The sequence below is a fragment of the Apis dorsata genome, unplaced genomic scaffold (genome assembly GCF_000469605.1).
Source record: "Apis dorsata unplaced genomic scaffold, Apis dorsata 1.3 scaffold_238, whole genome shotgun sequence".
NCBI classification, from domain to species: Eukaryota; Metazoa; Arthropoda; class Insecta; order Hymenoptera; family Apidae; genus Apis; species Apis dorsata.
The window spans coordinates 61,804-70,572 of record NW_006263518.1 but is presented as its reverse complement, the minus strand read 5'-3'; the positions used below and the strand labels follow the sequence as shown (position 1 = coordinate 70,572).

The 8,769-nt window shown below is 45.8% G+C and overlaps 1 protein-coding gene and 1 long non-coding RNA gene across 2 annotated transcripts in view; one reads left to right on the top strand and one right to left on the bottom strand.

Moving 5' to 3' along the window:
• LOC116185652 overlaps positions 1-3,552 on the top strand; it is a 5,938-nt gene extending 2,386 nt beyond the window's left edge. Inside the window, exon 2 of the long non-coding RNA XR_004150516.1 lies at positions 3,302-3,552. This is a non-coding gene — a long non-coding RNA (uncharacterized LOC116185652). The remainder of the gene's footprint in view (positions 1-3,301) is intronic.
• Positions 1-8,769, bottom strand: part of LOC102677979 (neurotrimin-like) — a 178,438-nt gene that overhangs the window by 115,245 nt on the left and 54,424 nt on the right. The window lies entirely within an intron of this gene.

Genomic DNA, 8,769 nt, shown 5'->3' with positions numbered 1-8,769 from the left:
AAAGATAAAGAGGAGAGGGGGAGGGGAGGGGAGGGGGGACAAAAAACCGAGTTTGGATCGTTCGTCCAACGAAATCGAACGGAAAGATCCGATTCTTTTTCTTTTTTTTCTTTTTTTTTTTTTTCAATCAATATATATTTTTCTACTCGCGACGCGGAATAAAAAAGAAAGAGAAGGAAGATAATCGGTGGAAACTTTGCCAATTTTTCGTAATTAATTTTAATAAAATAAAATCGCCTGATAGGGAAAGAGATAAGGATGATGATCGTTATCGGTCGTATCGTATCGTTTCGTGATTTTATAAAATATATTTTTTATTAGGTAATGTATAAAAGTGACACGGTTTGGACGGTATGATCCCACGTTTAACGCATTACTCAGTCGCCGACAATAAGTGGCATGTCAGCGAACGTAATGGCCATTATATCCTATTAATAGGCCATTACATAGGCACACTTGGATTTCATGAATGTGATTAATGGAGAGAAATGAACGCTAAGCTAACCGTACATCGATCCTTGCATATAATGTTCGCGTTGTCGCGTTAACAAATGCCCATTATTTATCGCGACCTATAAACAGTTAACTGTCATATTTGGGTCATTTGCATTAATGCGTCCCACAAATTGCATCTTATATTTCATCATAATCGCGCACGTAACGTAACGTAATAACAAATGGATAATTTTCAAACGCTTCGCCGTTGAGTTTCGAAACGTTGAAATATAAATAATACGAGTAGGAATTATTCGACTTATTTTTAACCGTTGAATTCGCGATAAATTCCAATCGTTCTTCTTTCTTCGAAGAATGATTCGATTAATTAATTTTATTTCGTGGAGGGAACGGATTTCGACATGATCTCAGAGAATTCAAGTGGGGAAGACAGAAATGGAGGTTTACGTACGAAATGGTGAATAAAGGTGAAACCGTCGGAGAATAAAAGACGCAGGGTAAGGCGATAGGATGCGTTGCACGAACCAGTTGGCCGGAATAAACGCAGCGATGGCATAGCATTGGCGTACAGCCAGAGCACCTATCCGCGTAAGCATTCGTCTTTTCATCGCGACGCACCTCGATCGAACCGAACAGATTGATGCGCGGCTTAAAACGCGTCGACGACTGATCCGGATGATTGGAATGCCCCTAATGTGTAACATGATTGAAATTTTCACGCTCCAAATCGCTGCCAAACGGTTGCCAGTCGTTTCGACTCGATATCCGTGCGACGAAAATAAATCACGGATCCCGTCCGTGATTCCTATCCTAGCCGTGTTTTGGAGAAGAAAGTTTGGAAATTTCGTTTGGAAAAACGCGCGTCCAATAAAAATTCGAATAAAGAGTCGTATATCGAAAACGATCACGTAGTAGTTCGTTCGAGATGCCCAGAACGATTTTCACGATACACGGTGGACAGGTTTATATCGGTGGATTGACGAAAACGGGGAGGAGAGAGAGAGAGAGAGAGAGAGAGAGAGAGAGATTATCGGGATATTCTTCGAGTAAATACAGTGGCCTCGTCGAAACGTTTTCAGGCACCCTATAAATTCTAATTTAAAATCAGTGTCGCAACAAAAGGTCCTCGAAAGCGGCACACCATTTCTCAGAGTGTTCCTCGCATAGCTCATTCGTTTTATCGTCTCGAACGGCACGAGCGTCACTCTGACACCGTGATAAACAGCCGCTTCTGTCGTAAGTCGAGTCACCGTAAAATCTTAGGCATTACTCGTCGTGGTGTTTACCAAGTCGGAATGACTTGACAAGGTGAATATAGTTAGCGCTAGATCTTCGTCCCTGGTTCGCTTATTCGGCATCCGCTGACATTTATCATCGTTCCAACCTGCGATTCAAAAGATTGAATAATTACGACATTTATACATACGATTTAACAAATGTCGCCAACGCGAAACGATTCTACCGATTAGAATAAAGTATAGCGAGGCGACAAAGCTTTCCCTGTTACGTCGATTATTATTATCCTCTTTTCGTTTTCTCATCATCGTGATCAACGTAATCGTAGTTACGAGTAATTTTTTTTCGTACAATTTCCTCGTTTCGACAATTTCCATTCAAATTTTGAAAATGCTCGAACTCGAGCTCCGTCGGTAAAGTGGCGACGGCCGGGCAAATGGCACGCAACCGCGCGTCGCCAACGTTTTCAGCCAACGACCAGAGTCAGTCGTCTTTCCGTCGGGCGAGGAACGAGGAGGGAGGGGGATAAGTATCGCGCCACGGTGATGAAGCGAGTGCGGAGTGAGGCCTATTTTTGTGCTCACCGACACAACACGCTCGTAGACACGCGGTTTAAAGCGCCACCAAAATATCCTTCGCGCGGACATCCGATTCCGATCGTTTTCCGATCCTTCCCGTATATTATTCGCATTCGTTCGTGTTCGAAAGAAGAAGAAGAAGAAGGAAAAAAAAGAAGAAAAAAGAGAATATTCCCTCCCGTTTCGAATATATTTTTCCATCCCGATCGCTAAATACCACGGTGGTTCTCTAACTCGAACCATCAGCCAGTCACGCATCGTTACTTACAGCGAATAAAATTAAGCTAACGATGTACTTGGTCGTAAACTCTCTGGGTTATTAACTCTAGCTTGCCGTAGATTATATCATGGAATTTATTTAGTACCGTTAATACACTACGAGGTCACGTATCGACCAAGTTGAAAAGGGAAAGAAAATCTGACAGGAAGGGAAGCGTAGACTAGAAAATATATAGCGTGTACCGTACATAAATTGTCATCTTTAGCAATCGTAAGATTTACGACCATCTAACGATTCGCGCCGGTATAAAAATATACATATTTAATACGAGCAAAAACTCGACTCGTGGATACAACGTATCAATTTATTTTTATTACGAAAACTGATATGCTAAAGAGTTACGGATAGAGTTTCGGAGGAGGGGAAAAACTAGAATGGAATGAGGAAACGAAACGATGATTATTTATTTATCGACATTCCCTTTATCTCCTCCTTACACAAACAGAGAAGAGAGATTTTCGACGGAACAAATGGATACGATCGTAGGCCCGAGTTTTTCGCTTCCTTCCTTCCTTCCCTCCCTCTCTCCCTCCCTCCCTCCTCGCAGCGTTATAACAACGCTACACGAAGATACTCGTCGGACGAAATTATGGCCAACAGCTGCGCGTTTTTTCCTTTTTCTTTTTTGCTCTTCTTTTCGATCGTTTGGTTTCCAGAGTGAAAATTATCGCGTACCACGTAGATATTTACACGTACGATATAGGCACATAACCTGGTGTCAGAAGAGGGCTTATACGTGTATATTTTCCAGGACTAAGTGGCGAGGAACTAACGATAAACACGACTGTTGGCGGCTATAAGGGGAAATTAATGTTCCGGACGTAACGGTAAATGGAGTAGAAAGAAGACAAGAAACTGTGCGAGATAAATGGTTGCTCGGTTTGTCGAAGAATGGCTCCTTTTACGAAAGACCGACGACGGAGTCAGATTTACCGAAGAAAATCCCCACTTATCTTTCGACCATTTCTCCAAATTTTAACAAATAGACGTGATTAATTATCATCGTCACCACACACACACACACACACACATATATATATATATACGATTCGTATACTCAACGCAACAGGCAAAAATCGGTTATACAGATATACGATCGATTGGCGAATAATCGATCGAGGTGAGGAATATTTCGGGAGAAAATTGAGAAGAAGCGAAATTAGAATGAAGGGAGGGGGCGAGACGAAATTCGGATCGATCGCGCCAAGAGCAGTAAACGCGCAAGGAAGTGATTGCGAATGATGGACGGTCGGGTGGCGAGGGATGATAAAGTAGTAGCGTGTGGCGAAGCATATCGACGGGAAGCACCCCCATCTATCAGTCCCTTTCCACTTGACGGATAATCACCGGTTGCCAAGCCAAAATCGGACGGCGAGTAAGATCTCACGGACCGATCCGCTAAAAGGATCGCGTCCCGCCTTTCCGTATCGTGGAACGAGAAGAAAAATTGCAATTGTCCCGTTAAATTTCGGATATTATCGATAGCGCGACATTAACGTAATAATAATAATAATAATAATAATAATGTAACTGAACGCAGATGTCATCCATCACGTCGAAGGCATTAGCTCGTAACGCGAGCCAAGTACATCGCCTACTTATCACCGTATTCGAGTAGCGATTTCCACTTTTCCAACGTGGCTCGATTTTTCGTTCAGAAAAAATTCTATTTCTGTTAAAAGTAATCCATATTCTCCCTCCTCCTTTCTTTTCTTTTTCTTTTTTTCGAATTTTCGCGAGCGTCGGAGGATCGGACGAAACGCTTATTTCACGGACGGCGGGAAGTGAATTCTTAGCGACTAGTTTCACCTTACGTACGTACGTACGTACGTACGCGTTGGTACGTAGAAACGAAGATCAGCATACGTCGCGTATTATTTACAATTGGCGGCGATTTATGTCTCTGCGCCGGATGAGGCCGGGCACGGGGAATGTGGAAAGAGAGAAAGAGAGAACGGTTGGAGGGAACGGGAGAGAAGACACGGCCGCCTTGCCAGCCAATTCCCGGCGGCCCGCTATATTTACGAGGACCATAAAGTAGCGGGCACGGCCGCGTATATTGCCGCGTAAATATCAGCTTATGGAAATATAGAGCTCAATATCTGCCTGCCTGGCTGCCTACCTGCCTACCCAACGCGTTCCGCAGCTTTCCTTCCCTTTCCACTCGAGGACCATTCGGCGTGTCGGGGTAGTTTTCGCTCGCCTCGTTGGTAATCGCGTATCTTGCCCGGAAAAATTATTTCTACTTCCTCGTCGCCTCCCGTTTCCAACATTGACGCGCTGAAATTTACTTTCCCTTTCTTTCCTTCCTTCCACTCGATTAAATCCGCTTCCTCGAAAATAATTAATTCGTTATCTCGGACGCGTAACTAAATATTATTCCTGAATTAATCGATCAGATCGTGATCGTAAGTCAGCCGTTACAGATCTTCCTTCTTTCCAAATCCATCCTTGCATCGCGAACGAGAGGAAAAGGAAAGGAAGGGGGAGGAAGAGAAGAAACATTAATTACGCGTTTTATCCCCTCGTTGACTCGCAGGAGAAGGAAGACTCGGGAGGGAAAAAAAGGACTCCTTGGGATTTTTCAAGGAACGGAAGAAAGTTGGTTTGTTCTCGTCGGAGCGATTAATCCACGAAATGCGGCGATCCGAAGGGAAGACGGACGCGGTGGGTTTCGATCCCCAAAGCGAAAGAGGCGGTGAGAAGTGTGCAGAGGCGAGGCGAGGCGAGGCGGAGGAGAACGCGACGAGAACGGGTGACGGTGGCTGACACCATTAGCGCAGCCATCCGTCACCATTAACACAGATGTCCGTGTGTTTCCGCGAACATCGCATTAATCACACCTATCCACATAAATTTCCGCCAGTCCGTGGCGAGCAACGAAACCCGAGCGCGTCCTGACACCTTAATGGATGATAAATCAGGAATTCATTAAGGGAGGGGACAGACGCAACGTATTTATTAAATCGAATTCGACGCCAGCAAATGGCCGTATTTTAATCCGTCTCCTTAATCCCTCTTACAATTTCTTCCACTTTCTTCCATCCTAAAAAACGCGATAGAATTACGTAACATTTCGCCAAGAGATTGGAAAAAGAAAAAGAAAAAGGTATCGCGAAATTCGGATAATTTTTAGATTCGGAATCGTGTCAGTGTGATATTCGCGATTATATTTCTCGTAGAGAAAAATTTTTAGACGGAGAAAAAAAAAAAGTAAGAAGAGAAAAGATCTACGAGATCTAGGCATCTCCTCGTTTGGTCATCTCGATCTTCTTACGAGTTGTTGTCGTGAGAGTTTTTAATCGTGCTTTCCTTCTTTTTTCTTTTCCTTCCTCTCGACCAGAACCTGTTGGCAATTAATCGAAATTTACGGCATAGTTTTCCACGTTGCTTCGAATGGATTCGTCTTAAATGCCAATGCTAACGGACAAGTTTAGATCCGGTTGGGAATGGTTCGCTGTTCCTGACACCGTAACACCGCGTGCTTTTTTATCAGAAACAGCTGTTGAGCGTTCGCCGGCTTCGTTTCTACCCCGCCTTCCACCACGGGGAAAAAAATTTATACGCCGCGTTCCGGCCATCTCGTTCCTTCTTCTCCTCCTCTCTTCGCGACGACTGCTCGGGCGGGAAGAAGGGACTCGATTGGATCGCGCGAAAACTCGTAGGGGGTTGAAGAACGATGGAGGAATCCTTAAGATTTGATCGAAACTCGGCCACGGTATTTCCCAAGCGTGTTGTCGCGTGTACCGTTTTAGCCACCGGTTTGCCCAAGGTGTAACGAGCAACCTCCCTCGGCGACTATCAAGCTTTACCCAAAATTAAACCTTGCTCCACTCCAAACCCCAACAGTTATTATCTCGTTGTTGCTCTTATTAAGTTGGCGTGTACCACGAATTTACGAATATATATATATATATCTTCTCCGCGTTTATCCGGTTAAAAGTTCGTTGGCGATCTCGCCAATCGTGTCGTAGAAATTCAAATTCCTCTCTTCCTTCGAAAACCGTGCCTCTTCGAAGGGACGAATCTAAAATAACAAGATTTATATAACGCCCAACGATTATCGTCGTTAACAGTTAACGAGTCGACGATCCAACGGGAGAGCCGTCGATTTCTCTCAATCATCCCCCTCCCCTCGGAGATAATTTACAATTTGAACATTTTCCATCGATTCGTTCGAATCGACCACTTCGTTCTCGTGACTTGGCCGTATAAATACGTTCAGGGGAGGGTGGGGCGTAGGTGCCGACTGATTACAAAGATTTAACATCGGTGGCCGGACGCATTTGCGGTGAAGTAACGCGAGCCGCCGCCGCCGCCGCCGCCAACGTAAGACGTACGAGGTTGGGGGGAGCGAAGGAAGGAAGGGAGGAAAGAAAGGAAAGAAAGGAGCGGGGACCAGGTGAGTCGGACACAGAACCGGTGGTAATGGAGCCGAGAGCCGACTGTAAATAATGCGGCTTATTGTTAAATCGCCGCGGTCCCAGCATCATTAACTCTATCGCAGATCTCCGTGGCGCAGCGGGTGTCGCGGTAACTCTTGCCTCGAGTAGGTATGCGTGTTGCGAGTACAATGCGAGGCTAATGATGCCCCGACGCCGGTACGTGGAGCGAGAGAGCGACCGCCTGCGCAACTTCTCCCGCGGGTGGAACCGCGAAAAAAGAGGCTCTATCCGACGACGAAGACGGATAAGACGAATTCGACGACGTGTCGCGGCGAAAGAGAAAGAGACAACCTCTTCTCGAGCGATAAGGAAATCGAACGAGTGTTTTCTTAAAAAGAAGGGGAGGGGATATTGCGTGCGTGCGTGCGTTCGATCGAACCGAAGCATGCCGCGAGCATAATTCAGAGGAGGAGGAGGAGGAGGAGGAGGAGAGAGGGCTGACACGGGTCACGGGTACGCTCGTATAGTATATCTATCTATACGTATAAAGCCACCACGGGGGACGACCTTTCATCAACTATCAATGCCGCCTCTCTCTCTCTCTCTCTCTCTCGCGCAACGCCATCGTCCCTATTGACTCACGCTGAGAGCGTACCCGCCGCTAATGAACGTCTCAATACTCACGCTGAGCACCTCCGTCTTTCGAGCCACGCACCCCATCGGCATCGGTCTAGTTTAGTAGCGTGTAACGTAACGGTGGTTAATCATTTTTAGACCCTGTCGTCGTTCTCGTTTTAACTCGTTTCTTTTTTCTTTCTTTCGTTCCAACGATCGTGTTCACCCGTGTATATTACTTTCATCAATTTTTTTTACCGACATCACGTCGTCGTCGTCGTCGTCGTCGTCGTCGTCGTATCGACGTATCGTCTTACGAACGATGAAAGGAGGAAAAGGAGGGAGAGGGGATATTATGGTCCCTTTAAGTGTCGTCAACCTTAGGGTGCATCTCAAGGGTGCGTTTCCGCCTCGATACCGTCCAGCGGTATACGTGGCGTTTATTGGCCACGTTTGTTACGATAGCTCCTCGGAGGATTGAAAGTTTTTCGATTTCGTATCGGATCATAGACGATATTGCCACTCGCTGCTCTGCTCACCTATCTGCGTACCTGTTATTTCGAATCTCGCCGAGACGTCGATTTACATCATCGTTATTATTACTATTATTATTATTATTATTATTATTATATCGGGAAACAAAGTTTTCCAATTCCAAGATGGGATCGGGGAGGGGGAAAATTTCGTGACAAAATTTCGGCGTAGAATTTTGACGGTGGGCGTGGCGCGTTATTAATATTTCGGGCGGAAAACGTCGGCTCGGTCGTTCCAAGAAATTAAACGAATGGCATCATTTGGCAAAAGTTGTACCGTTACGTTTGGCCGGCATGTGTAAGATAGTCTCCGGTGGATATTACGGATCGAGTTATCCGCTCTATCTCGGTTCCACCACCGGTATCCCCGTATTCGAGGAGCTCGCCATATACCCTGGAACACCCTGGAAGAAAAGCCGGCGGTGTTCTTAGCGGTGTTGGAGGGGAAACGAGCGATGTAAAGGAGGAGGAGGAGGAGGAGAGAAAGAGCGACCACAATTTCGCCGCACAATCGCGTTACCGCGGCGAAAGAGGAGGAAAGAGGAGTTTTTTTTTGCCACGGTCGAAGCTGACCGCAGCGCTGGACACAGCAATACCGAGTTCCCAGTTTGGCATTTTACGAAGCCATTCGAACAAGATGGTGCGTGATAATGGCGCCTTATAGGGGAAAAGCAATTTCTGGCTGC